The 27454-nt window shown below is 45.6% G+C and overlaps 1 long non-coding RNA gene across 1 annotated transcript; it reads right to left on the bottom strand.

The window, feature by feature from the left end:
• Positions 1-13863: 13863 nt before the first annotated feature.
• On the bottom strand, positions 13864-17021 carry LOC142785002 (uncharacterized). The gene is made up of 2 exons (XR_012888810.1): positions 16756-17021; positions 13864-14362 (listed from the first exon to the last, which is right to left on the bottom strand). It is a non-coding gene; the product is annotated as an uncharacterized LOC142785002 (long non-coding RNA).
• Between the last annotated feature and the right edge of the window lie 10433 nt (positions 17022-27454).

The raw sequence follows: 27454 nt of genomic DNA, 5'->3' as shown, positions 1-27454 counted from the left end.
CCTAACGCGTGTATTATGGTAACTTAGAAGGGTCATTCATTATATGCCCAGATTTCCACTCCGACATACAAAATCCTACGAAATAAACAAAACATACAAAAAAACATACAAAATCAAAACACAACACCTAACGCTGGTATTCAAACTTAAAGAAGGTCATTCATTTCATGCCTAGAGTTCTCCTCCAACACTGTCCTGGGAAAAAAATGAGTGTTTTTAAATATCTGTCCTAGCAAAACTAGGAGTGAAAGCATGTATTGGACCGTGACATGTACGCCATGTGGACAGAGGTGTTACATATAATGCGGGGTCGATGGATAATTCATATTAAATGAGCGATTGTAGGGAATTGAGGTTGAGAATCTGCCTACGTGTTTCGAGGAGGGGGATGTCATTTTCTGTCATCAGCTGTGTGGGTGAATCGGTGTGCTTGAACTTGGAGTAAATGAAGCGAACATTTTTCTCTGGACTTTCTCTATTATTTTATTGTTGTATTTAGTGTAGGGATCCCATATAATGCAAGCATACTCTGGCTTCGGTCTAACGAAAGTAATATAACCCCGTAGTTTAATGTGGGCGGGTGATCTTTTAAGCTTGTGTTTCAGAAAACAAAGTTTACAGAATGTTGAGGAAGATATATTACTAATATCGTGAGCGCGACCAGCGAATGACTCTTTATTCTCTTTGATATCATCATCAACTGTACATCTTCTTCATCTGAAAATATCATCACCAGCGTGATTTAGCTCGAGCCTTGCTGAATAAACCGGTTCCTCACAAGTGGTGGACTGTGCTTTTCGTTCCCTCAAGTCCTCTCACCCGTTCTCGCTGGATATCCGCTCGGGTCGTCGCATACCATACCCTGCCTTGGCGGCCCAAGAAAACCCTGGTCCATACAACGTCGCCGTCCTACTGCAGCCACCACCACTCGCTCCGCCCAACAACATTCGCCTGCGTGATCCACCTGTGTTTTCCAGTCTCCGAGGCGATGATGTCAAAAACTGGATCAAGAACTACGACCTCGTCAGCGATTTGAACAGGTGGGACAATCCACACATGTTGCGCAGCGTCCCATTTTACTTGTCGGATGTTGCAAAAACTTGGTTCTGGAACCACCACCCGGATCTTCCCGACTGGGACACTTTCGAGCAGCAAATTCGTCAGATATTTGGTGCCCCTTCAGTTCGCACTGAGGCAGCAAAGAAGAAGCTCGCTGAACGCACGCAGCTGCCGGATGAATCTTACACCTCTTATATTGAGGATGTCGTCGCCCTGTGCAAGCGCGTTAACACCGGAATGTTTTAGAACGACCAAATACGCCACATTATTAAAGGCATTAACACCGTCGCCTTTAACGCCCTCGCCACGCAAATTCCTGCCACCACCCAGGACGTGATAACCATCTGTCAGCGACTTGACGAGCTTCAGTCTCTTCGCCTTTGCTACGATGCCACCGACGTTCGTTTGCCTGCACCCCTCGACTTTCGTGCGCTTATTCGTGACATCGTTCGTGAAGAGCTGCACGGGCGCTGCTCTTCCTGTGCTGCGGAAGTTACTTTCCCTTCTGAAAAAGATAGCTTGCGAGACCTGAATAAACAAGAGATCGCCTCCGCAGCACGTCCGACGTGTTCCGACAGTCCCTGCGTGCGCCAGACGCGCACCTACGCTGAAGTTGCCACGCTCTCTGCCGCACCCACCGTTTCTGTGCCTACAACAGCAAACCATACGCCTGTGGCTTCGTTATCACCGCCAGTGCGTGCACCACCTTACTACGCACCTCAGCGCCCACCTCCGCCAATCTGTTACTACTGCGGCTATCGAGGACATATCGCTCGGTTTTGTCGAAGGCGCCAACAAGACTAGCAACGCGGCTACGCTCCCGAAGAACATCGCAGCTTCCGTCCGACCATGAACTACCTACGACCACCTTCCTGATCGTCCTATTACCGTTCACCGTCTCCTACTTACCATACGGACATGCCTGAAAATTCCCGTACGTCTCGCCGCAGGTCACCTTCGCCAGGTCGCCGTTCAGTGTCGCCTCTGCGGCCCACCTCGCATTCCACGAACGCCCACGCGGAAAACTGCAATTTGAGGGGAAACTGCATCCCTTGGACAGCTAACAATTCCTCCAAAGCGCCCATCGAATTTGATAGTAGTGTTTGTAGAAGGTGTACGCGTTGAGGCTCTTGTAGACACTGGCGCTGCCGTTTCGATTATTCGTGCTGATTTTCGTTCCCGCCTTCGAAAAGTCACCACACCTTATGGCGGCCCACCTTTACGCGCGGCGACCAACGCTCTCATTCGCCCACTTGCACAGTGTACCGTTCGTGTCTGCATAGAAGGCATTCGTCATCACATTGTTTTCGCGGTATTTCGTGAGTGCACCGACGCTCTCATTCTTCGGTGGGATTTCTTGTCTTCTGCGTCCGCTTTCATATTATGTCATCAGTGCCTCCTGCATCTAAATGCCACTGACTCTTCCCCGCTTGAACACGATGGACGCACCCGCCTTGTCACCATCAGAGTATGTACTACGGCCATACATCGATGAAATTATAAGATGAAATTACATCGATGAAATTATAAGCATCGACATTGTGGATGGGGACGTACTAATTCTCCCTTACGGTCATAACCTACGTAAGGGCATTGTGATTACACCAGGGATTATTCGCTTCTTTAATGGGTCTACGTACCTAAGCGCCATAAATCAAACGCCCGAGTGTGTACTGCTCCCCTCTGGCTCAACAGTATCTTGCGTGGTCGACAGTGAGCCTGTTGCGATTGTTACTCTTCCGAACAACAACCACAACGATGTTCCGAAGTCACAATCACTGCCATTCAATGCCTCTGCCACACCTATGTCGGCAACAATAAGCAATGGCTTAACACCTGATCAAACTGAAGATTTGCTCGCCCTGTTAAATAGACACCGTTCTCTATTTGACGTGAACTCGCCCGCCCTTAGCATGACTACCACCGCTACTTACAGCATCCAGACTGACGGCTCTGGTATTGTACATCGGCGTCCATATCGCGTGTCTCAGGCAGAACACAAGGTCACCGAGAAAAACGCCACAGACATGCTACGACGCAACATCATACGTCCTTCCTCGAGTCTCTCGTCATCCCCAGTTGTTCTTGTTCAAAAGAAAGATGGCCCTATCGGAAAAATTGCCATGGTGGATACTGGAAAACATGGTGGGAGTAGTGGAAATAATAGTGGGTATGGTGGAAATTATGATGGCTATAGTGGGACGTAGTGGTAAATATGATGGTTATGCCGGGACATACTGGGTGGTATGGTGTACAGATGATGGGTAAAGTGGAAATGATGGTGGAAAGCAGAGGCTAGATAGTGGGCAATAATGGGACACCCTGCCCACGATTGCGATAATGCTGGGAAGCCCTAAGCATACGGTGGGTGGTGGTTATTATGGTGGGCTACATGGTGTACCAAGCTGAGAAACTCTTCCCACCATTGCGATAATGATGGGAAGCACTAAGCAGATGATGGGTGCTGCTTGTTATGGTGGGCCACATGGTGTACCAAGCTTAGAAGCTCTGCCCACCATCGCGATAATGCTGGGAACCAGTAAGCAGATGATGGGTGGGCTTATAATGGCAGGCATTTTATATAGTGTGCCAAGCTGGGATCTGTACACTACACGTTCTACCACCATGATTTCCACCAAAGGTTAGGCCTACCGACCGAGCCCGTACAATTGTGTTATCCGTGCTTCCGGGTTTCAGAATGCACAATTTCGACGATTAAGTATGACAATACAGCTCAGCCATGGCATCAATTAACCTAAATGAAGCATTTTTCATTGTGTATGGTGTCCGTTCAAGAAGCAACAAACATCGATGCGACGCAATTAAAGCACTCCCAGAGAACGTAAGTGTCTTCTCACCTACAGCCGCCGGTCGCACTCACCGGCACTTCTCTAGCTTTTGTACGAGAACTCAGACGTGGCAATTCATATGCTTGGTGAACCAATATGATAGCGTAATGTTTCCGGCACACTGCATTCGTTTTGGCCAAGCCGTTATGTAGTTGTTGCTTTAGCGAAAGAGCTACAGCATTACGCTGGCGCGACCGCTCTCTTCATTGCGCGAAAAGCATCCCAATATTCAATCAAATAAATTAGGCGGGCGTATCTAGGGAATGAGCCTAGAAGCGTCATAAAGCGTGAGCAGATGTCGCCCTTTAGAACGAGCGCGAAACGGATATTAAACTTGGCAGACCCCACCGGTAAACTGTTGCTGCTCCCCAGTCCACTTGTTTTTTTTCTTGAAGTTGTGAATTGTAAAAAAAAACAGCCCTAGTGCCATTAACATAGTGGCAATCCTTAAAGGCCGCAGTTGCTTGTGTTTAATAAATGTGCAATTTTTAGTAGCAGGTGTAGATCTTGGCTATGTTGTGTACACGACAAACATAACTTAAGTTGAACCGTAAGTTTGTATGCGAACTAAGTATTAAACACTCCATTAACGCCATGTTGCTGTGGCGCAGTGGTTAGCGTCTTCGAGTCAGAATCCGCAGGTTGCGCGTTCGATCCTCCGTGGCACTTCGTTTTTTTTTACGGGACGGGTGTTTTTTATATCGTTTTTATAGAATTCTTTTTTATTTTTTTTGGCAGCTCGTCACGGTGATTCTGACGTCATTTCGCGCTCAAGCGTTGCCGGCACTGCAGCACCCACCATACCCACCATGCGCCATGGTGGGCGTTTCCCACCATTCACCCACTACATTAATCCACTCTAATGGTGGGTGGTGGTTTACACCATGCCCACCATTCGTTTTTTTTCCGATAGGGGGACAGTGCGTTTCTGTGTCGATTACCGTGCGCTAAACAAAATAACGCCCCAGGATGTTTATCCCCTCCCTCGGATCGACAATGCAATGGATTCATTACAACGCGCAGAGTATTTTTCTAGCCTCGACCTTAGGTCAGGCTACTGGCAGATACCAATGTCGGAGTCTGATAAAGAGAAGACCGCCTTTTGAACGCCGGATGGGTTGTACGAGTTCAATGTGATGCCTTTTGGACTCTGTAATGCGCCCGCCACCTTCGAACGTATGATGGACGGCGTATTGCGTGGTTTCAAATGGAAAACATGTCTGTGCTATCTCAATGACATAGTAGTGTTTTCATCCACGTTCTCGCAGCATCTACAACGTCTTGACGAAGTCCTCACACGCCTTGCAAAAAGCCGGTCTACAGCTTAACACCAAGAAATGTACCTTTGCTAGCAAGACAATCAAGGTTCTCGGCCACCTTGTCAGCAAAGAAGGAATTCGGCCCGACCCCGAGAAGCTTGCCGCTGTCATCGATTTTCCTCGTCCACTACGTCAAAAGGACCTGCGCAGCTTTCTTGGGTTATCTTCTTACTTTCGGCGCTTCATACGTGGCTTCGCGGAACTTGCGTCTCCGCTCCATCAACTCCTCGCAAGGAACGTCCCCTTCATTTGGTCCGAAGACTGCGAAAGCGCTTTCACGGCATTGAAGCAAGCCCTCACGTCGGATCCAGTACTTTGCCACTTCGATTCCACCGCACCCACCACCTTCACACCGACGCAAGTAGTCATGGTCTTGGTGCGGTACTCTTGCAGCGTGACAAAAACTCACGCGAACGCGTCGTTGCTTACGCAAGTCGTGCTCTTACCGCTCCAGAAAAGAACCACGCTATCACCAAGCAGGAGTGCCTTGCTGTTGTTTGGGCATTGCAAATATTCCGACCATATCTTCACGGCCGTCATTTTACCGTCGTGTCCGACCATAACGCCCTATGCTGGCTTTCATCACTGAAAAACTTATCGGGTCGCCTCGGTTGCTGGGCGCTTCGCTTGCAGGAGTATGATTCCGACGTCGCCTACAGATCTGGGAAGAAGCATCAACATGCTGATGCTCTATCGCGCTGTCCTTTGCTCAGCGGAAGCCACTCACTATCGATACTCCAAAACGACAGCACCTCTCCAATCGCAGCGCTAAGTTCCTCACCTGCCACCCTATCCGTCCTTGTTTCACAACAACGTGTCGACCCATACCGCCGCACCATTGTTGACAGCTTGACCGGCTCTACTACTCCTCTAAACGCCAGACTCCGTCGACAACTTAAACAATTTAAGCTTGTCGGTGATGCTTTATGTCGCTACAATTACCTTATCGATGGCAACAAGGGGGTACCCGTCATCCCACGTTCTCTGCAACGTGAAGTTCTGGAAGCCTTTTATGATGATCCAACCACTGCTCATCTAGGCTCTCACAAGACTTACGACAAAATACGAAGTCGTTGTTTTTGGCCTGGCCTCTCTTCAGCCGTCGCTAAGTACGTCGCCTCCTGTGTCCATTGCCAACGGCGAAAACGACCAACAACTGCTCCGGCTGGCTTAATGCAACCTCTTCCTTGTCCCGCCTCACCTTTTGAAGTCGTTGGAATCAACTTGCATCGCCCTCTTCCTATATCATCCAATGGGAATCGCTGGATTATCACGGCCGTCGACCACCTTACCCGCTACGCAGAAACCGCTTCTGTACCATCTGAGACTGCCCCTGAGATCGCCGATTTCTTTCTTCGCCACATCTTTTTGCGTCATGGAGCTCCACGCATTCTCCTGAGTGATCGTGGCAAAGTCTGCCTCTATTCCATTGTCGAGCAAGTTTTGCGTGCCTCGAACACTGTTCACAAGACCACTTCTAGCTACCACCCGCAGACTAACGGATTGACTGAACGGTTTCATCGGACCCTATCGGACATGATCACCATGTACATTCACCCCAACCACACGAACTCAGATGCAATTATACCCTTCGTGACATTCGCCTATAATACGGCTGCTCAACGCACTACCGGCGTTTCTCCATTTTTTCTCGTCTATGGTCGCTCGCCGAGTTTCGCTCTGGATGTCTCTTTCCTTTCGGCCCCTGCACCCTCGACGGCTCCTTTCTCTGAAGAATTCCTATCTCTTCTCGCACACTGCCGTCATCACGCCTGTGTTAACACCGGCCTCTCTCAAGACACTCGAAAATCTCACTATGACTCGTCCCGCCGTGTTGTGAGTTTTTCCCCTGGTGACGAAGTCCTTCTATGGACTCCACTACGCGTCACCGGCCTATGCGACAAATTCATCAGTCGCTTCATTGGGCCGTACACGGTGGTCGAAGAGACATCTCCTGTCAATTACCGCGTTTCTCCTCTTAGCGCTAGTTCTGATCATCGCTGCCGAGGAACAGAGATAGTGCACGTATCTCGTTTAAAGCCTTATGCGCGATGCATTTCATTATATTGTTACGTGAGTAACGAGACAAAGTATTGCGAATATATTCGAAAAATATATTTGCAAGAGCGGTTGCAGCACTGGCCAGTCTGGCTCCGAGCTCGAGCAGCCAGCGAGCCTCATCTTCTTCGTCGGGCGCACACGCGCATTCGCACTATGGTTTGTGGCAGCCTACAGGTAGCATATAACCCCCGTCGGCAAAGGCGCCGTCTCGGCGCATCTAGATGTCAAGATCATTGGGCGAGTGGTACTGCTTCAGGCGTGCGACGTGTACGATGTCGCTGGCCCTAGGGGTGGATGAAGACGGCGAGGCAGCAGGAGTGATTTCATAAGTGACGGGAGTCACCTCACGAAGCACTCTGTAGGGCCCTGTGTACCGAGAGAGCAGCTTGTCAGACAGGCCAACGTGCCTGGTCGGAGACCACAGCAGAACCAACGAACCGGGCGAAAAGTGCACATCGCGGTGTCGTTGGTCGTACCGACGCCGTTGGTTTGCTTGGGAGGTCAGAAGGCGAGCACGAGCGGTTTCGCGTGCGTGGGCGGCCCGGCTGATGGCGTCCAGAGCATATTGTGAAGTTGGAGCTGCTGGTAACGGAATCGTCGTATCGAGGGGTAATGTGGGTTCGCGGCCGAACAGCAAGAAAAAAGGGGAGTAACCAGCCGTGTCGTGGCGCGAAGAATTGTAGGCAAATGTCACGTATGGTAAAGCGATGTCCCAGTCAGAGTGATCTGAGGAAACGTACTTTGCAAGCATGTCAGTTAGGGTTCGGTTCAGGCGTTCTGTGAGGCCATTTGTTTGCGGATGGTACGACGTAGTGAGCTTGTGGCGTGTTGCACAAGAGCGTAGAATGTCCGCTATGACTTTCGATAGAAATGTGCGGCCTCGGTCCGTGAGCAGCTGGCGTGGAGCACCATGTTGCAAGATCACGTCGTGTAGAAGAAAATCGGCGACGTCAGTGGCGCAACTTGTTGGAAGGGCGCGTGTGATTGCGTAGCGTGTGGCGTAGTCTGTGGCCACAGCTATCCACCTGTTGCCAGCAGAAGACAGAGGAAAAGGGCCGAGTAAGTCCAAGCCGACGCGAAAGAAAGGTTCAGTAGAAATATCGAGTGGTTGAAGGCGCCCAGCCGGAAGCGTCGATGGTGTTTTGCGGCGCTGACATTCCTCACACGCCGCGACGTATCTTCTGACGGACCGCGCCAGACCTGGCCAATAGAAGCGACGGCGAATCCGGTCGTATGTGCGGGACACACCCAGGTGACCGGCAGTAGGAACGTCATGAAGTTCGTGGAGTACAGCCAAGCGGAGGTGTTTGGGTATGGCAAGCAGCAGAGATGGGCCGTCTGGATGGAAGTTATGCCGGTATAATGTGCCATTCTGGAGTACGAACGAGCGATAGGATCGGTTCGATGGGGAGGAGTCGAGGCGCTCAATGATAGCTCGTAGGGCTGCATCACGGCGTTGCTCGTCGGCTATGTGGTTCAGTTGAGAAACGGAGCACACGCAGGCGTCGTTGTCAGGTATGGTGGCCGATGGGTCAACTGGATAGCGAGAAAGGCAATCGGCGTCCTGGTGCAGGCGTCCAGACTTGTATATCACAGAAAAGGTGTATTCTTGCAGTCGCAGAGCCCAGCGACCAAGTCGACCTGTAGGATCTCTTAAGGATGAAAGCCAGCAGAGCGCGTGGTGGTCGGTGACGACGGAAAAGTGAGTGCCATATAAATATGGACGGAATTTTGAGACCGCCCAGACAAGAGCAAGGCATTCTCGCTCTGTGATCGAATAGTTACGCTCTGCAGGTGTAAGGAGGCGGCTAGCATACGCGATAACGCGGTCGTGTCCCTGTTGGCATTGGGCGAGAACGGCTCCGATACCGTGACCACTGGCATCAGTTCGGACCTCAGTTCGGGCAGATGGGTCAAAGTGGGCGAGGATAGGGGGCGTCGTCAAAAGTGTTATGAGGTGAGAGAAGGCGGCAGCTTGAGTGGACCCCCACGAAAATGGAACGCCTTTCTTCAAAAGATCGGTAAGTGGTTGGGCGATTGCCGCAAAATCTTTCACGAACCGCCTAAAGTAGGAGCAAAGTCCCACAAAGCTCCGGACATCTTTGGCGGATTGGGGTACTGGGAAATTCGTGACGGCCCGAATTTTCTCAGGGTCCGGTCTCACACCAGAAGCATCGACAAGGTGGCCCAGCACGGTAATCTGTCGGCGGCCGAAGTGACACTTCGAGGAGTTCAACTGGAGGCCAGCTTTGCGGAAGACGTCGAGAATGGCCGACAGACGCTCAAGGTGGGTCTCGAACGTAGGTGCAAATACGAGGACGTCGTCTAGGTAACACAGGCATGTTGACCATTTGAACCCGTGTAGCAGAGAGTCCATCATACGTTCGAACGTGGCGGGGGCATTGCATAGGCCGAAGGGCATAACCTTGAATTGGTATAGGCCATCTGGAGTGATGAAGGCGGTCTTTTCTTGGTCTTTCTCGTCTACGGCAATCTGCCAATAACCAGAACGAAGGTCGATGGATGAAAAGTAGCGTGCGCCGTGGAGACAATCGAGGGCGTCATCAATACGTGGTAAAGGATACACGTCCTTTTTGGTGATTCGATTTAGATGCCGGTAATCGATGCAAAAACGCCATGTGTTGTCCTTCTTTTTAACCAGGACGACGGGTGACGCCCATGGGCTTGATGAGGGCTCAATAATGCCTTTAATTAACATCTTATTCACTTCAGCTTGAATAATCTGGCGCTCCGACGCGGACACGCGATACGGTCGACGGTGAATGGGAGCAGCATCACCGGTGTTGATGCGGTGCTTTACAAGAGAAGTTTGGCCGAGTGGGCGGTCGTCAAGGTCGAAGATGTCACGGTAGGAAGCTAGAAGGCGTGCGAGAGCGGCTGATTGCGCTGGGGGAAGGTCAGGGTCGATCATGGGACGTATTGACATGTCGAGGCATGTGGCATCGAGTGGGCGACAAGGAAAGTTGGGGCATGCGTCGGCTGCGAAAGTGGTGACGTGATCATCGGCTAAGGACCGCAACGTGGCAATTAGGATGCCTTCAGGGAGGACTTGCTTTGTGAAGCCGAAATTTATGACGGGTAGACGGGTCCGGTTGGAGGCTACAGTTACGATGCAGTGAGGGACGGTGACGTCACGTGCCAGTAGGACATCAGGAATCGGCGTGACGATGTAATTCCCATCCAATACGGGTGAGGTCGTGGCGAATTCGGTGAATGTGAGGGCTTTAGGCGGTAAGCGGAGGAAGTCTGTGGCAGAAAGGCCGTGTTGAGGTTCAGGGTGAATATCCGGCTGAAGAGGAAGGTCTAAGCAAAGAGTACCAGCGGAACAGTCGATCAGAGCAGAATGGGTCGACAGGAAGTCCATCCCTAAGATGAGGTCATGAGGACAGTTCTGGAGCACCGTGAATAGAACAGGGATGTAACGGTCGGCGATGCGTATGCGAGCCGTACACATGCCAATGACAGGAACAGTGCCGCCATCGGCCACACGTACAGCTTCGGTAGCAGGGGGCGTGAGTACTTTTCTTAAGCGGCGACAAAGATGAACGCTGATTATGGACACATGAGCGCCAGTATCGACTAGTGCCGACAGAGAAATACCGTCCACGTGTACATCGACAAGATTTTTGTTCGTATGAAGCGTCAATGGAGGGTTTGGTTCAGACAGGGATGATGCAGCACTACCTCCAGGGGCTGCACTGTCTAGTTTTCCGTCGGGTACGATGAAAAGTTAGGCGGCGAGTGATGGCGGCGTGGCTGGGGCGACGGGGAACGACGGCGTTGAGGGGACGGAGAACGAGCAGGAAGGCGGCTGTTAGACGTGTCGAAAGCAGGGGCGGTACGGCTGGACGAATACCGGCGAAGATCTTCATATGGGCTATAAGGTGCGAAAAACTGGCTCCTATGTGGCGGCGTCCAGGAGGCACGGCAGTAGCGGGAGACATGTCCAACGCGGTGGCACCGGAAGCAGATCGGTTTGTCGTCAGGAGTTCGCCATTCCGCCGGGTTGCGAGATCGTGGAGCAACAAATGGGTCACGTCGAGGTGCATTAATGGGAATTGGTCTGGAGGAGGGGCAAGAGATGGGGCAAGCATCAGGGAACCCGCGGTTGGCGAATTCTTGTCGTACGACCGCCTGAATAACGGAGATCGTGGGGGTTGTCGGTATCGTATGTTCGAAAGAAGTGGGCTGAAGCGGCGCTGGACTTGCTGCTTCAAGTTCCCGTCGAACGATACGCGTTACACTCTGCTCAAAGGGCGGTGTGACGGTAGAATCGGAGCAGGTGGACGTAGCCGCCGTGTTTGGCAACCGAGAAAAAGGAGGGCGCACCCGACGGCTTTTTGCTGTTTCGAAACGGCGGCATTCTTGAATTACACGGTCGATGGTCGAGACGTTAGTGTACACCAGCAAATTGAAGGCGTCGTCCGCGATCCCCTTCAAAACGTGTCCAACCTTTTCAGCCTCAGACATCGCCTCGTCCACTTTTCGGCAAAGAGCGAGAACTTCTTGGATGTATGACACATACGATTCAGTTGGCGACTGGACACGGGTAGCCAGCTCCTGTCGTGCAGCTGCGTGGCGACCGGTCGGGTCCCCAAAGATGTCACGTAGCTTCTCCTTGAACGTGTCCCAGCTGGTGAGTTCGGACTCATTTGTCTCGTACCAGACACGCGGGGTTCCGTCCAAGTAGAAGAGAACATTAGCGAGCATCATGGTAGGGTCCCAACGGTGAGTTTGACTGACCCGTTCATAAAGGCGAAGCCATTTGTCGACGTCGAGGCCAGGTTGCGCAGAAAATGTCCCGGGATCACGTGGTGTTTGGACGGCGACAAAGGTTGTCGGAGAAGCCGCAGATGATGAAGCGGACGCGTTGTCACTGGAAGCCATGGCGGGAAGCTGGAGGATGCGGCCACTGCGGAGCTGCGTGGTGAGGACGGGGATCGTTCCACCTCCACCAAATATGTTACGTGAGTAACGAGACAAAGTATTGCGAATATATTCGAAAAATATATTTGCAAGAGCGGTTGCAGCACTGGCCAGTCTGGCTCCGAGCTCGAGCAGCCAGCGAGCCTCATCTTCTTCGTCGGGCGCACACGCGCATTCGCACTATGGTTTGTGGCAGCCTACAGGTAGCAATATTGTCAAGCGACCAGGCGGCCGCTTTCACCGCGCAGGGGAATTAGTGTGAGCGCGACAAGCAAATGACTCTTTATTCTCTTTGATATCATCATCACCTGTACATCTTCTTCATCTGAAAATATCATCAGCAGCGTGATTTAGCTCGAGCCTGGCTGAATAAATCGGTTCTTCACAATATGTAAATTGCATGAAAGGTTGTTTTAAAGTGTTGCTCCCGAAGTTTTCAACTTCTTTTAGCGGTGAGGGGGCCAGTGTGGAGGTGTATTTTAACGGGCTTTTTTTTCCTATGATACGAAGACAGATGATTTTTTCTTTGTTTAAAGACATGCCTGATCTCTCACACTGTGCCTGCACGTTGTGCAAACTAATCTCGAGGTCTGTTTGGTGATGGACTTTAGGCATTTCCTGATAGGAAACGCAATCATCTGCAAACAATCTGACTTGTGTGTCTGGTGTAACAACTTTCACAATGGTATTAATATAGACCAAAAACAACAATGGCCCCAGGACGCTGCCCTAGGGTACTCCGGATTGCCCTGGAAGACCACTCGAGTCGTTGCCCTCAATAGTGACAAAATGCACGTGATAAGAAAGATATGCTGCTATCCAGGATACTATATTGCTAGGAAGATTGTAATCTCCGAGTTTTTGTATACATTCTAAAAAATTTTACACACATAAGGGTGTATTTGTTTTGTCCCATGGGCAACACACAAAACAATAAGGTGGTTAGAAACACTGAAACCGTAGGGTGTGAAGGAACGTTACACCCTATTTTAATAGGTGTTTATGAACACCGCTAAACTATGGGTGTTGGATGAAGCTACACACATGCGAGTGGGGTGTACACTGAAAACCTCCTTGAAATGATGGCACTTTTATGGGTAAGCGTACTTGATTAATTGAAGAGCAATAAACTGCCACCAAAAGCAGATACACAGGAGGTGACGCTTAGACTTGTGTGTTGTAGAGAGCCATTCACAGCACTTCATTCCATCAAATATGCGTCACCAACTGGCCCAAGCCTCAATTGTTCTCAGAGAGAAGCATATATGAACCTTCTCTGCGGCTGACAGGGAAGAAGAAAGATACTGGTGTCACCCACTGCACTTATACCTACATGCATGATGCTGATAAAATAAGGTGCCATAGTCTGGAATGAGCTGCATGAGATCAGTGTATATATGTGTACGTAGACTGGGCCGTACACAACGAAGACGCGGAAGGCACACACACACACACACACACACACACACACACACACACACACACACACACGCCGCACACCGCACCACACCACACCACAGCACACCACACTACACCACAGCACACCACACCACAGTAGTGCAAGCAGTAACCTGTAGCGTAAGGTCCAACGGAACATAACGCCGAAGCAAAAAACAATTAAGCCCATATGTTAACATCTGCCTTTATTATAGAAAAACTGTGATTCTGACAAACAGGACTCTGATGGCATTCTGCAAAATCTTGAAATATGTCACGGAACCAAGTTTCTTTCTCTCTATACTAAAAATTCATTGCTTAAAATACAATAAATCTCCACAACTTTCAAAACATTTGCGCTAGTCGGGCAAATGACTGAGATGTATGGCGTTTGATTGACCCCCTATACAATAGAAAAAAAAACGTAAAAAGAGTAAGCGAGTTTCTGGAGTCACATCTACAACCTAATATATCTCGCAGTATAAATTTCGACAGTAAAAAAGAGAACATTCAACAAAGTAGTTTAATTGGGGTTGTAATAATGTAATGTCAGTGTTGGTATACTTCTAACTGCAAAACCACTCGTCACTGCTGCTTGCACAATCATCTTCAGCTGCTGAGATGACTGGTGCCTTCGAGAGAAGTGGGGCGAAGCTGTTCTTTCTGTAAAGGAAATTCAATCCCGGAAACCTAAAATAAATACACAAGGAACAATGGCTGAAATTTCACAAAAAGTGCAACATACAGTGCGCACCATGCATAACTAACTGCTTTCTTATGTGTAAGTATAAATTGAGTTCATAGCAAGCATATTCAGTGGCATCGGGCTCCACTGCAGTGAGAAATGCTAGAAAAGATATGTTGAGCAATAAACGCCACGAAAAGCGCGCTGTGGCATAATCATTATACGTTTCATGCCGTAGATATGAACCTTACTTTACCCTTTCAGCTTTCTCGCGCAGGCAGATTAAAAGGTGCTGCTCCAAGTTGATATTGTTCCATTAGCTGCATGCAACGACCCATCTAAGTGAAAGTCAAGTTCTATGCCTAATTATGCATCAACAAAGCTGCATGTGTATTTCTGCAGATCTGCCATGGTGCTCATTTGATTAGTTTATTAAAAGGAATACAGTACGACGCGCAAAAAAGCACTATGCCACTGAGCATACATGACGGTATGCGCATTGAGAAGGTATCCAGTGCAGGTAACGTGTAAAATTAAGTACTGTACAGTTACGTATTAAAATGCGAATGATACTAGTGTTCTTGAACTGGCTCACATTGCCACGATTATATAATAGAAGAATTGGTTATTGGGTCGTTCCACATCAGACGTCCGAGCCATTTTGGTGACCACCGCAAATGTATTCGAAAAAATAGCACTGATTTCACTGCATTAAAAAGGTAACTGCTAGAATATTTCGGCGACAAATAATTGATTAGTCACGTGGCTGCCTCCTGAACTTCCCGTAATCTCGTCTGTATGTTTGTGAAAAAATTATTTTATAAGTATCTCTTGTTTCATGCCAGATTTTGTCTACAAGTTGAGTGAAGGGCTTGCGTAAAGTGTTTAAAGCTCAGTAATCTTATTACCTTTTTCCGACCACATACGTCTCAACTAGTGTAGCCGTAGTGTGTTATACCTGCATTTTTCTATATCAATACTGCACTTTTCTATATCAATACAGCACATATCTTTTTTTCACAAACAGCCCTCAAACAGTCTGGAAAGTTTGAAAGGCAACCACATGAAGAAAAACTTTTTCTCTGCGAAATATTCAAGCAGTTCACTGTTTTCAGTGCATTAAATCAGCACGATTTTTTCAAACACATTTGCCATAGCCACAAAGTTGGCTGGGAAATGTCGAAAAAAGTGACCCTGTTACCTTGACTCAATGCCCGTTACATACTGTTAAATTAGGGCAAGTTGTTTCAATCATGCTCTCAGGGTGAGAAAGCATAACTCCTTCCCGATGCAGCGTTGACTGTTCAGTGGCTTACCATGTTGTGTTCCCAGATAGATATGCTGCCCAGTCTTACATTTTGGCTGCAACACATGCTTAATTACCCTGCAGTATATATAACATTAAAGTGTTTTTGCGCAACAAAAAACTAATACTACGCTTTATATAGCAAAAATATCTTTAACATCTGAAGTATTTAGCGAAGTTAAACGCCAAAGCGAGACGATGGCAATAAAACTCTGAATAAGAAGAATATATTTAAAGTTACTCATGATGGGAACAGTCTGAATAAAATGTGCTCGAACGTTAGCAGTTATGTTCAAACAAGCGTTTGCGCTGCTCAAGTAGGCAATTCAACCACAAACACAGACTAAAGGTCTGTTCAAACAAAAGTCCAATTTCAGTGCTCGATCCGCTACATAGGCACGGCGGTCGGCAGTGTCACGCTACGTTGCCGGTAAACGAAAATACCGGTGAAGACAAATTTTACGAAATTGAATGTATTAGCAAGTAGGAAAACTTCGCGAGGCGCACCTAATGCGAAACAATATGCTGTGTTTGTCAACCAATGCATCACCCGAGTTATCATGGTAGTGTTACCGCACCAAACGAAAAAGAACCGAAAATAGCGACATGGACACCACGCCCTTGTTTATTGTTCTCGGTCTTTTTGTGCAGTCAGAAAAAAAAAGTAAATGAACTATAGACATGCCCAAGCATATGCGTCTTACATGCGGTTGATGCTTAGAGCTGAAAGGGGCCGTCCCCACACATTTAATAATTAGTAAAGTAAAATTGATGTGCAGCATTAGCAGGCGCCGTTATAAACGGCTGCCCACAAAGGGCACCGTAAAAATCTGTTCAATTCTTCGCTGAACCTTAGCGGCGCACGCTCATTCTGCTTTGTACTCGAAACAATCTAAGCAAACAAACAAAAAACTTGCCCACAATCACACTTCACCATCATCCCCGTGAAACAGTTTGGACAAATATTCTGGCTAAGTGAACAAATGCTCATTTGTCATCAACTAGTTGAAAACAAAATTGTTCGAGGGCGTTATTCTCGTGCTCACGCAGTTAACAAAGCGCTGAACCAAACAACGTGAGAGTGGTACTCACTATTTCACTTCGAGTGCTCCACAATATGAATCCACATGTCCAGTCTTCAGGATGGTGCACCTTCGCAAAAATCAGCACTGACAGTACACACTGTGGAGCACGGAGCGCAGGCACATTTCAAACTAAACACCGACTAATAAACTCTACCGATGGAGAAGCCACGCACCACACGCACACACACGGTAGAGCTCTTCGCCAGCGCACGCCGTGACATTTAAAACGACGTCTACCCCTTTCCCGCGCTGTGCGCCCGGCACGCAGCAATACCGGGCAGCCAAGGTTGTTCAGGCGACGAGACTTCATGGCATCGGCGCGCTTTGAGACCGACTAGATCCGGTTTAACGCTAGCTCCGGCGCTCTGCTGATAGCGTGCGTGCCGCTTTTTTTTTTTTTGCGGCAGCGATCTGTTGCGTTATACTCGTTCTTTAACAGTGCATTTGAATCTCAGTGAACTTTGTGACGGTGCAGTGCGGCCAGCACGAGCTACTAGTCAGAACGCGCATTTGTAATATTCAGAAGCAATGTTTAGCGCACCTTCACTGACTTATGTAGTGAATTTCGGTAAAAAAGCTAAGCTGATGCTTTTTGCTTAGCTCTATGAGCCTTTAGGGACTGCACATTCAAGGTCACGCAGGTGATATTTTATCGGCACTTTCATTTCGGTAAAGACATTGGAGCATTGCATGCATCGGCTATCACACTATTGGATGACAACATATTGCCACGTGCGTACTGCTAAGAAGACGAAGAGGACAGCGCATACGCGCATCTGCACGCTGTTAAGCAGCAAGCAATAACAAGAAAGAAGATGAACGCTCTGGCACGCAGTAAATAAAAATACTGACCTGCTGCTACTTTGTCAACCTGTTAATTACTACGAGTGTTGAAGATTGGGCGAGTTGGTTCGTCGTACTTGAACTGGTATAGCGCATTACGGGGAAGAAGAAACGGCCGAGCAGACCGACACAAGAGGACAGAGCGCTAACTTCCAACTGAGTTTTATTGTCAAATTGCATCAAATAAGTAGACCGGCGCAAGCATACAAAACCACCCTAACGCAACGACAAGATAATACACAACATCACACCGTTACATAAAATAAAAAAGCACCCGTCGCAATTAACTCGGGAAATTATAGAAGCGCATTGTATAGCAAGAGCTGGCAGCACGTGTATTAGCGCCCCTTCTTTGGGCTTATCTGAACATGAAGTTGCCTTCCTTAATCAGAGTAACCGCCTATGAATGTGTGATATGTAACGGTGTGATTTTGTGTGTTATCTTGTCGTTGCGTTAGGATGGTTTTGTATGCTTGCGCCGGTCTACTTATTTGATGCAATTTGACAATAAAGCTCAGTTGGAAGTTAGCGCTCTGTCCTCTTGTGTCGGTCTGCTCGGCCGTTTCTTCTTCCCCGTAATGCGCTATACCAGTTCAAGTTAATTACTACATCCGTCTTCACGTTGCGGCAATACAATTGTACTTAGCTTGCAGTCCTTGGAACAACGCCACGGCCGAGAATATATTTTCAATGCTGTTTTCTCACTTCCTACAAAGTCAAGGCTTTGACCGAAGCACGTTTACTGGGGAAGTTACATAAATAAAAGAAGGGGATCCACAGAAAACCGGAGAGAGAGACAGAGAGAGAACGCATTGTCCGTACTGTGGGGAGGCGTATTGCTCATTACCTCATATGCTCTGGCAATGTCCTGCGTTACGTGACGCAGAGTTCAACAAAGATGAGGACTGGGAGGAAGCCCTTAACAGCGGCGACCTCTTGATTCAACTTCGGGCTGTCCAGAGAGCCTGCGAGAGGGTAGAGGGCCACGGTCTTCCGGTCCCTACGTGGGAGCGGCCCGCGACTGCTACGGATTCGCCCTAAACGGGGCCGTTACAACGCAGTTCCTCAGGACCTGAATAAAGTTCTTTGTCTGTCTGTCTGTCTGTCTGTCTGTCTGTCTGTCTGTCTGTCACGTTGTGCCAATACATTTGTGCTTAGCTTGCAGTCCTTTGAACAAGACCACGACTGAGAATATTTCATTAATGCTGTTTTCTTACTACCTACAAAGTCAAGGCTTTGAATGAAGCACGTCTGCTGGCGAAGTTACATAAATAAAAGAAGAGGATCCACAAAAAAACGGAGAGAGAGACAGAGAGAGAACTAGAGAATGTGTTTCGGCTCCCCTGAGAACTTTATTCGCAATTTAGTCCACAAGGCTCCCGTCATTGTGAGCAAGGATACGTCAAGGTCACTAAAATGTCCTTATTCTGCATTTTTCTTTATGGTCGGTGTCCTCTTCCTAATTTTCATGACGCACCCTTAAGGACACATGAAGAGAAACATTCGCTACAGTATTTAAATAAAACGTGCCTGCTAAAAATACAAGACGTCAGTGTTCGTTTTTAACGGACCTGATAGCCAGCTGACGTGGACGTTATGGGTTAACAACTGTGCTGTTGTTGTTTTTTGCAAATGGGGGACGTTTTATTTTCAGCTTTAAAAGCTTCGATCTTAAGGGGGACGGGGGGAGTGTTCTATGCATGGCTACACCAATGTGCGCAACATTACCTTGTTCAGGCAATCAGTGTACTTTGTGAGTGTTGACTAATCACGCAAATTACACAGATGAAAGAAACAAGTAGAGGAGAATGGGCCCTTACAACTGAACAAGCGTCGCTCCTATTGTATCTTCTATCTTATAGTAGTTTGCGTGCTTTGTCGATGAAAACTGCGTTTACGTCACATTACTTTCTGCTTCAATTCATTACTAGACTCGCAAGCAGCAAGTAGTGAGAGCGTTGCTGGTATCAAGATGGTTAACGTATACTAACAGTATAAGCAAAACGGCCCGAAAAAGTCGTGCATTTGTAGCCTTGTAGGCACGTGTTCTCAGGTTTGGCTGCACGTTAAACCCCAGGTGGTCGAAATTTCCGGCGCCTTCCACTACAGCGTCTATCATAATCGTATGGTGGTTTTGGGTCGTTAAACCCCACATATCAATCAAATATTTGTAGCCTTGTTCAGAACACCCCAAATATCAGGGTTTAATTGGGGTGTTTTGAGGGTGTTTTGATCACTAACACATCAATTTTTTAAAATTGGACGTAAAAATGGTGTTCATAAGGGTGCTTTCTATGCGTACACCCGTTTTACACCTTTCAGGGTGTAACATTTTTTAGAGTGTAAGTTCACACTGAACTGCTCTGTCGAACGCCTTGCTAAAGTCTAAAAAAAGAGCGTAGATTTGAGCAATATTATTCAATGTTCTTGCAATACTATGAATTACAGTTAACAAAAGCCACTGCAAGTTCGTTAACACTGAATTTCTGTCTAAACATTTTTTCATTCGGTTGGCGATTATATGTACGATTTGCTTACAGCAGGATGAAGTTAAATATATCGCTCGATAATTTTCTACAGATAAACGATTGTTCTTTTTCAAAACTGGCACTACACGAGCTGTTCTTATCACTCAGAAGGTGTACAAGAGGAAATTGTTCTCCACGCTTTGTTTTGTGCGCTTCCATCTGAACCTTTCAAAACATCTTCTTGTATGCTTGCATGTACAGCATCATGATCATTTGACAAATATGTGCAATGGTACTCATGTCTTGCAAACAAAAGGAGCTGAATGTTTCATTTTGAGTTTCCAGGTATTGCTTGAAATGGTTGATGAGAGTGTTTTTGTGGCACAATAATTCTTGTCTTTGATACTTGGCTATGTTTATCACTTAGAGTGTAGACAAGAGGAACTAATGCGCCACACTTTGATTTGTGCACTTCCATCTGAACCTTTCAAAACGTCTTGTTGTATTGTTGCATTTACAGCATCATGCCCATTGGACAGCTATTTGCAACGGTACTAATGTCTTGCAAACAAAATAGGCTCAATTTTTCATTTTGAGTTTCCGGGTATTGCTTGAAATGGTTGATGAGAGTGTTTTTGTGGCACAAGAATTCTCGTCTGTGATACTTGGCTGTGTTTATCACTCAGAAGGTGGACAAGAGGAAATAATTGGCCACACTTTGTTTTGTGTGCTTCTATCTCAACCTTTCAAAACGGCTTGTTGTATGCTTGAATGTACAGCATCATGCCGATTGGACAACTATTAGCAATGGTACTCATGTCTTGCAAACAAAAGAGGCTCAATTTTTTTATTTTGAGTATCCAGGTATTGCTTCTTGAAATGGTTGATAAGAGTGTTTTCGAGGCAAAAGAATGCTTATCTGTAATACTTGGCTGTGTTTATCACTCAGAAGGTGGACAAGAGGAGCTTGTTCTCCACGCTTTGTTTTGTGCGCTTCCATCTGAACCTTTCAAAACATCTTCTTGTATGCTTGCATGTACAGCATCATGATCATTTGACAACTATTTGCAATGGTTATCTTGTCTTGCAAACAAAAGGAGCTGAATGTCTCATTTTGAGTTTCCAGGTATTTCTTGAAATGGTTTATGAGAGTGTTTTTGTGGCACAAGAATGCTTGTCTGTAATACTTGGCTGTGTTTATCACTCAGAAGGTGGACAAGAGGAAATTGTTCTCCACGCTTTGTTTTGTGCGCTTGCATCTGAACCTATCAAAACATCTTCTTGTATGCTTGCATGTACAGCATCATGATCATTTGACAACTGTTTGCAATGGTTATCTTGTCTTGCAAACAAAAGGAGCTGAATGTTTCATTTTGAGTTTCCAGGTATTGCTTGAAATAGTTGATGAGAGTCTTTTTGTGGGACCAGAATTCTTGTCTTTTGTACTTGGCTATCTTTACCACTCAGAAGGTTGACAAGAGGAAATAATTTGCCTCACTTTGTTTTGTGCGCTTCCATCTGAACCTTTAAAAACGTCTTGTTGTATGCTTGCATGTACAGCATCATGCCGATTGGACAGCTATTAGCAATGGTAGTAATGTCTTGCAAACAAAAGAACTCAATTTTTTATTTTGAGTGTCTAGGTATTGCTTGAAATGGTTGATGAGAGAGTTTTTGTGGCACAAGAATTCTTGTCTGTGATACTTGGCTGTGTTTATCACTCGGAAGATGGACAAGAGGAAATTGTTCTCCACGCTTTGTTTTGTGCGCTTGCATCTGAACCTTTCGAAACATCTTGTATGCGTGCATGTACAGCATCATGATCATTATGCAAATATTTGCAATGGTACTCATGTCTTGCAAACAAAAGGAGCTGAATGTTTCATTTTGAGTTCCTAGGTATTGCTTGAAATGGTTGACGAGGGTGTTTTTGTGGCACAAGAATTCTTGTCTTTGATACTTGGCAATGTTTATCACTCAGAGTGTAGACAAAAGGAACTAATTCTCCACACTTTCATTTGTGCGCTTCCATTTGAACCTTTCAAAACGACTTTTTGTATGCTTGCATTTACAACATCATGCCCATTGGACAGCTATTTGCAAAGGTACTAATGTCTTGCAAACAAAATGGGCCCAAATTTTTCATTTTGAGTTTCCGGGTATTGCTTGAAATGGTTGACGAAAGTTTTTTCGTGGCACAAGAATTCTTCTCTGTAATACTTGGCTGTGTTTATCACTCAGAAGGTGGACAAGAGAAAATAATTTTCCACACTCTGTTTTGTGTGCTCCTATCTGAACCATTAAAACGGCTTGTTTTATGCTTGCATGTACAACATCATGCCAATTGGACAGCTATTTGCAACTGTTCTCAAGTGTTGCAAATAAAAGGGGCTCAATTTTTTGTTTTGAGTTTCCAGGTATTGCTTGAAATAATTGATGAGAATGTACAGCATCGTGCCGATTGGACAGCTATTTGCAACGGTACTCTAGTCTGGATAACCAAATGGGCTCAATTTTTAATTTGAGTTTCCTTGTATTGCTTGAAATGGTTGATGAGAGTGTTTTTGTGGCACAAAAATGCTTGTCTGTAATACTTGGCTGTGTTTATCACTCAGAAGGTGGACAAGAGGAAATATTTCTACACGCTTTGTTTTGTGCGCTTCCATCAGAACCTTTCAAAACGTCTTGTTGTATGCTTGCATTTACAGCATCATGCCCATTGGACAGCTATTTGCAACGGTAATAATGTCTTGCAAACAAAATGGGGTCATATTTGCATTTTGATTTTCCGGGTATTGCTTGAAATGGTTGATGAGAGTGTTTTTGTGGCACAAGAATTCTTGTCTGTTATACTTGGCTGTGTTTATCACTCAGAACGTGGACAAGAGGAAATAATTTGCCACACTTTGTTTTTTGTGCTTCTATCTCAACCTTTCAAAACAGCTTGTTGTATGCTTGCATGTACAGCATCATGCCGATTGGACAGCTATTAGCAATGGTACTCATGTCTTGCAAACAAAAGAGGCTCAATTTTTTATTTTGAGTATCCAGGTATTGCTTGAAATTGTTGATGAGAGTGTTATTGTGGCACGAGAATTCTTGTCTGTGATACTTGGCTATGTTTATCACTCAGAAGGTTGACAAGAGGAAATATTTCTCCACGCTTTGTTTTTTGCGCTTCCATCTGAACCTTTCAAAACATCTTGTTGTATGCTTGCATGTACAGCATCATTCTCATTTGACATTTATTTGAAATGGTACTCATGTCTTGCAAACAAAAGGAGCTGAATGTTTCATTTTGAGTTTCGAGGTATTGCTTGAAATGGTGTATGAGAGTGTTTTGTGGTACAAGAACTCTTGTCAGTGATACTTGGCTGTGTTTATCACTCAGAAGGTGGACAACAGGAAAATATTTTAACACTCTGTTCTGTGTGCTTCTATCTGAACCTTTCAAAACGGCTTGTTGTATGCTTGCATGTACAGCATCATGCCGACTTGAATGCTATTAGCAATGGTACTAATGTCTTACAAACAAAAGGGGCTGAATTTTTTATTTTCAGTTTCCATGTATGGCTTGAAATGGTTCATGAGAGTGTTTTTGTGGCACAAGAATGCTTGTCTGTAATACTTGGCAGTGTTTATCACTCAGAAGTTGGATAAGAGGAAATTGTTCTTTATGCTTTGTTTTGTGCGCTTCCATCTGAACCTTTCGAAACATCTTGTTGTATGCTTGCATGTATAGCATCATGCCGATTGGACAGCTATTTGCAACGGTACTCATATCTGGATAACCAAATGGGCTCAATTTTAATTTGAGTTTCCTTGTACTGCTTGAAATGGTTGATGAGAGTGTTTTTGTGGCAGAAGAATGCTTGTCTGTAATACTTGGCTGTGTTTATCACTCAGAAGGTGGACAAGAGGAAGTATTTCTCCAGGCTTTGTTTTGTGCGCTTCCATCAGAACATTTCAAAACATCTTGTTGTATGCTTGCATGTACAGCATGATGCTCATTTGACAACTATTTGCAATGGTACTCATGTCTTGCAAACAAAAAGAGCTGAATGCTTCATTTTGAGTTTCGAGGTATTGCTTCTTGAAATGGTTGATAAGAGTGTTTTTGTGGCACAAGAATTCTTGTCTGTGATACTTGGCTATGTTTATCACTCAGAAGGTGGACAAGAAGAACTAATTCTCCGCACTTTGATTTGTGCGCTTCCATCTGAACCTTTCAAAACATCTTCTTGTATGCTTGCATGTACAGCATCATGATCATTTGACAACTATTTGCAATGGTTATCATGTCTTGCAAACAAAAGGAGCTGAATGTTTCATTTTGAGTTTCCAGGTATTGCTTGAAATGGTTGATGAGAGTCTTTTTGTGGGACAAGAATTTTTGTCTTTGGTACTTGGCTATCTTTACCACTCAGAAGGTTGACAAGAGGAAATAATTTGCCTCACTTTGTTTTGTGCGCTTCCATTTGAACCTTTAAAAACGTCTTGTTGTATGCTTGCATGTACAGCATCATGCCGATTGGACAGCTATTAGCAATGGTAGTAATGTCTTGCAAACAAAAGGGGCTCAATGTTTTATTTTGAGTGTCTAGGTATTGCTTGAAATGGTTGATGAGAGAGTTTTTGTGGCACAAGAATTCTTGTCTGTGATACTTGGCTGTGTTTATCACTCGGAAGGTGGACAAGAGGAAATTGTTCTCCACGCTTTGTTTTGTGCGCTTGCATCTGAACCTTTCGAAACGACTTTTTGTATGCTTGCATTCACAACATCATGCCCATTGGACAGCTATTTGCAAAGGTACTAATGTCTTGCAAACAAAATGGGCCCAAATTTTTCATTTTGAGTTTCCGGGTATTGCCTGAAATGGTTGACGAGAGTTTTTTTGTGGCACAAGAATTCTTGTCTGTAATACTTGGCTGTGTTTATCACTCAGAAGGTGGACAAGAGAAAATAATTTTCCACACTCTGTTTTGTGTGCTCCTATCTGAACCATTAAAACGGCTTGTTTTATGCTTGCATGTACAACATCATGCCAATTGGACAGCTATTTGCAACTGTACTCAAGTGTTGAAAATAAAAGGGGCTCAATTTTTTGTTTTGAGTTTCCAGGTATTGCTTGAAATGGTTGATGAGAGTGTTTTTGTGGCACAAGAATTCTTGTGTGTGATACTTGGCTATGTTTATCACTCAGAAGGTGGACAAGAGGAAATAGTTCTCCACGCTTTGTTTTGTGCGCTTCCATCTGAACCTTTCAAAACTGCTTGTTGTATGCTTGCATGTACAGCATCGTGCCGATTGGACAGCTATTTGCAACGGTACTCTAGTCTGGATAACCATATGGGCTCAATTTTTAATTTGAGTTTCCTTGTATTGCTTGAAATGGTTGATAAGAGTGTTTTTGTGGCCCAAAAATGCTTGTCTGTAATACTTGGCTGTGTTTATCACTCAGAAGGTGGACAAGAGGAAATATTTCTCCACGCTTTGTTTTGTGCGCTTCCATCTGAACCTTTCAAAACGTCTTGTTGTATGCTTGCATTTACAGCATCATGCCCATTGGACAGCTATTTGCAACGGTAATAATGTCTTGCAAACAAAAGGAGCTGAATGTTTCATTTTGAGTTTCGAGGTAATGCTTGAAATGGTTGATGAGAGTGTTTTTGTGGCACAAGAATTTTTGTCTGTGATACTTGGCTATGTTTATCACTCAGAAGGTGGACAAGAGGAACTAATTCTCCGCACTTTGATTTGTGCTCTTCCATCTGAACCTTTCAAAACGTCTTGTTGTATGCTTGCATTTACAGCATCATGCCCATTGGACAGCTATTTGCAACGGTAATAATGTCTTGCAAACAAAATGCGGTCATATTTGCATTTTGATTTTCCGAGTATTGCTTGAAATGGTTGATGAGAGTGTTTTTGTGGCACAAGAATTCTTGTCTGTGATACTTGGCTGTGTTTATCACTCAGAACGTGGACAAGAGGGAATAATTTGCCACACTTTGTGTTGTGTGCTTCTATCTCAACCTTTCAAAACAGCTTGTTGTATGCTTGCATGTACAGCATCATGCCGATTGGACAGCTATTAGCAATGGTACTCATGTCTTGCAAACAAAAGAGGCTCAATTTTTTATTTTGAGTATCCAGGTATTGCTTCTTGAAATGGTTGATAAGAGTGTTTTTGTGGCACAAGAATTCTTGTCTGTGATACTTGGCTGTGTTTATCACTCAGAAGGTAAACAAGAGGAGCTTATTCTCCACGCTTTGTTTTGTGCGCTTCCATCTGAACCTTTCAAAACATCTTCTTGTATGCTTGCATGTACAGCATCATGATCATTTGACAACTATTTGCAATGGTTATCTTCTCTTGCAAACAAAAGGAGCTGAATGTTTCATTTTGAGTTTCCAGGTATTGCTTGAAATGGTTGATGAGAGTGTTTTTGTGGCACAAGAATTCTTGTCTTTGATACTTGGCTATGTTTATCACTCAGAAGTTTGACAAGAGGAAATATTTCTCCACGCTTTGTTTTGTGCGCTTCCATCTGAACCTTTCAAAACATCTTGTTGTATGCTTGCATGTACAGCATCATTTTAATTTGACATTTATTTGAAATGGTACTCATGTCTTGCAAACAAAAGGAGCTGAATGTTTCATTTTGAGTTTCGAGGTATTGTTGAAATGGTTGATGAGAGTGTTTCGCGGCACAAGAATTCTTGTCAGTGATACTTGGCTGTGTTTATCACTCAGAAGGTGGACAACAGGAAATAAGTTTCCACACTCTGTTCTGTGTGCTTCTATCTGTACCTTTCAAAACGGCTTGTTGTATGCTTGCATGTACAGCATCATGCCAACTTGACAGCTATTAGCAATGGTACTAATGTCTTACAAACAAAAGGGGCTGAATTTTTTATTTTCAGTTTCTATGTATTGCTTGAAATGGTTTATGGGAGTGTTTTTGTGGCACAAGAGTGCTTGTCTGTAATACTTGGCAGTGTTTATCCCTCAGAAGGTTGACAAGAGGAAATAGTTTTCCATGCTTTGTTTTGTGCGCTTCTATCTGAACCTTTCAAAACATCTTGTTGTATGCTTGCATGTACAGCATCATGCTCTTTGACAACTATTTGCAATGGTACTCATGTCTTGCAAACAAAAGGAGTTGAATGTTTCATTTTGAGTTTCCAGGTATCGCTTGAAATGGTTGATGAGAGTGTTTTTGTGGCACAAGAATTCTTGTCTGTGATACTTGGCTTTGTTTATCAGTCAGAAGGTGGACAAGAGAAAATAGTTCTCCACGATTTGTTTTGTGCGCTTCCATCTGAACCTTTCAAAACGGCTTGTTGTATGCTTGCATGTAAAGCATCATGCCGATTGGACAGCTGTTTGC

This window comes from Rhipicephalus microplus, unplaced genomic scaffold (genome assembly GCF_043290135.1).
Source record: "Rhipicephalus microplus isolate Deutch F79 unplaced genomic scaffold, USDA_Rmic scaffold_16, whole genome shotgun sequence".
Lineage (NCBI taxonomy): Eukaryota > Metazoa > Arthropoda > Arachnida > Ixodida > Ixodidae > Rhipicephalus > Rhipicephalus microplus.
The sequence above is the reverse complement of the archived record's forward strand: the minus strand, read 5'-3'. Positions and strand labels throughout refer to the sequence as shown.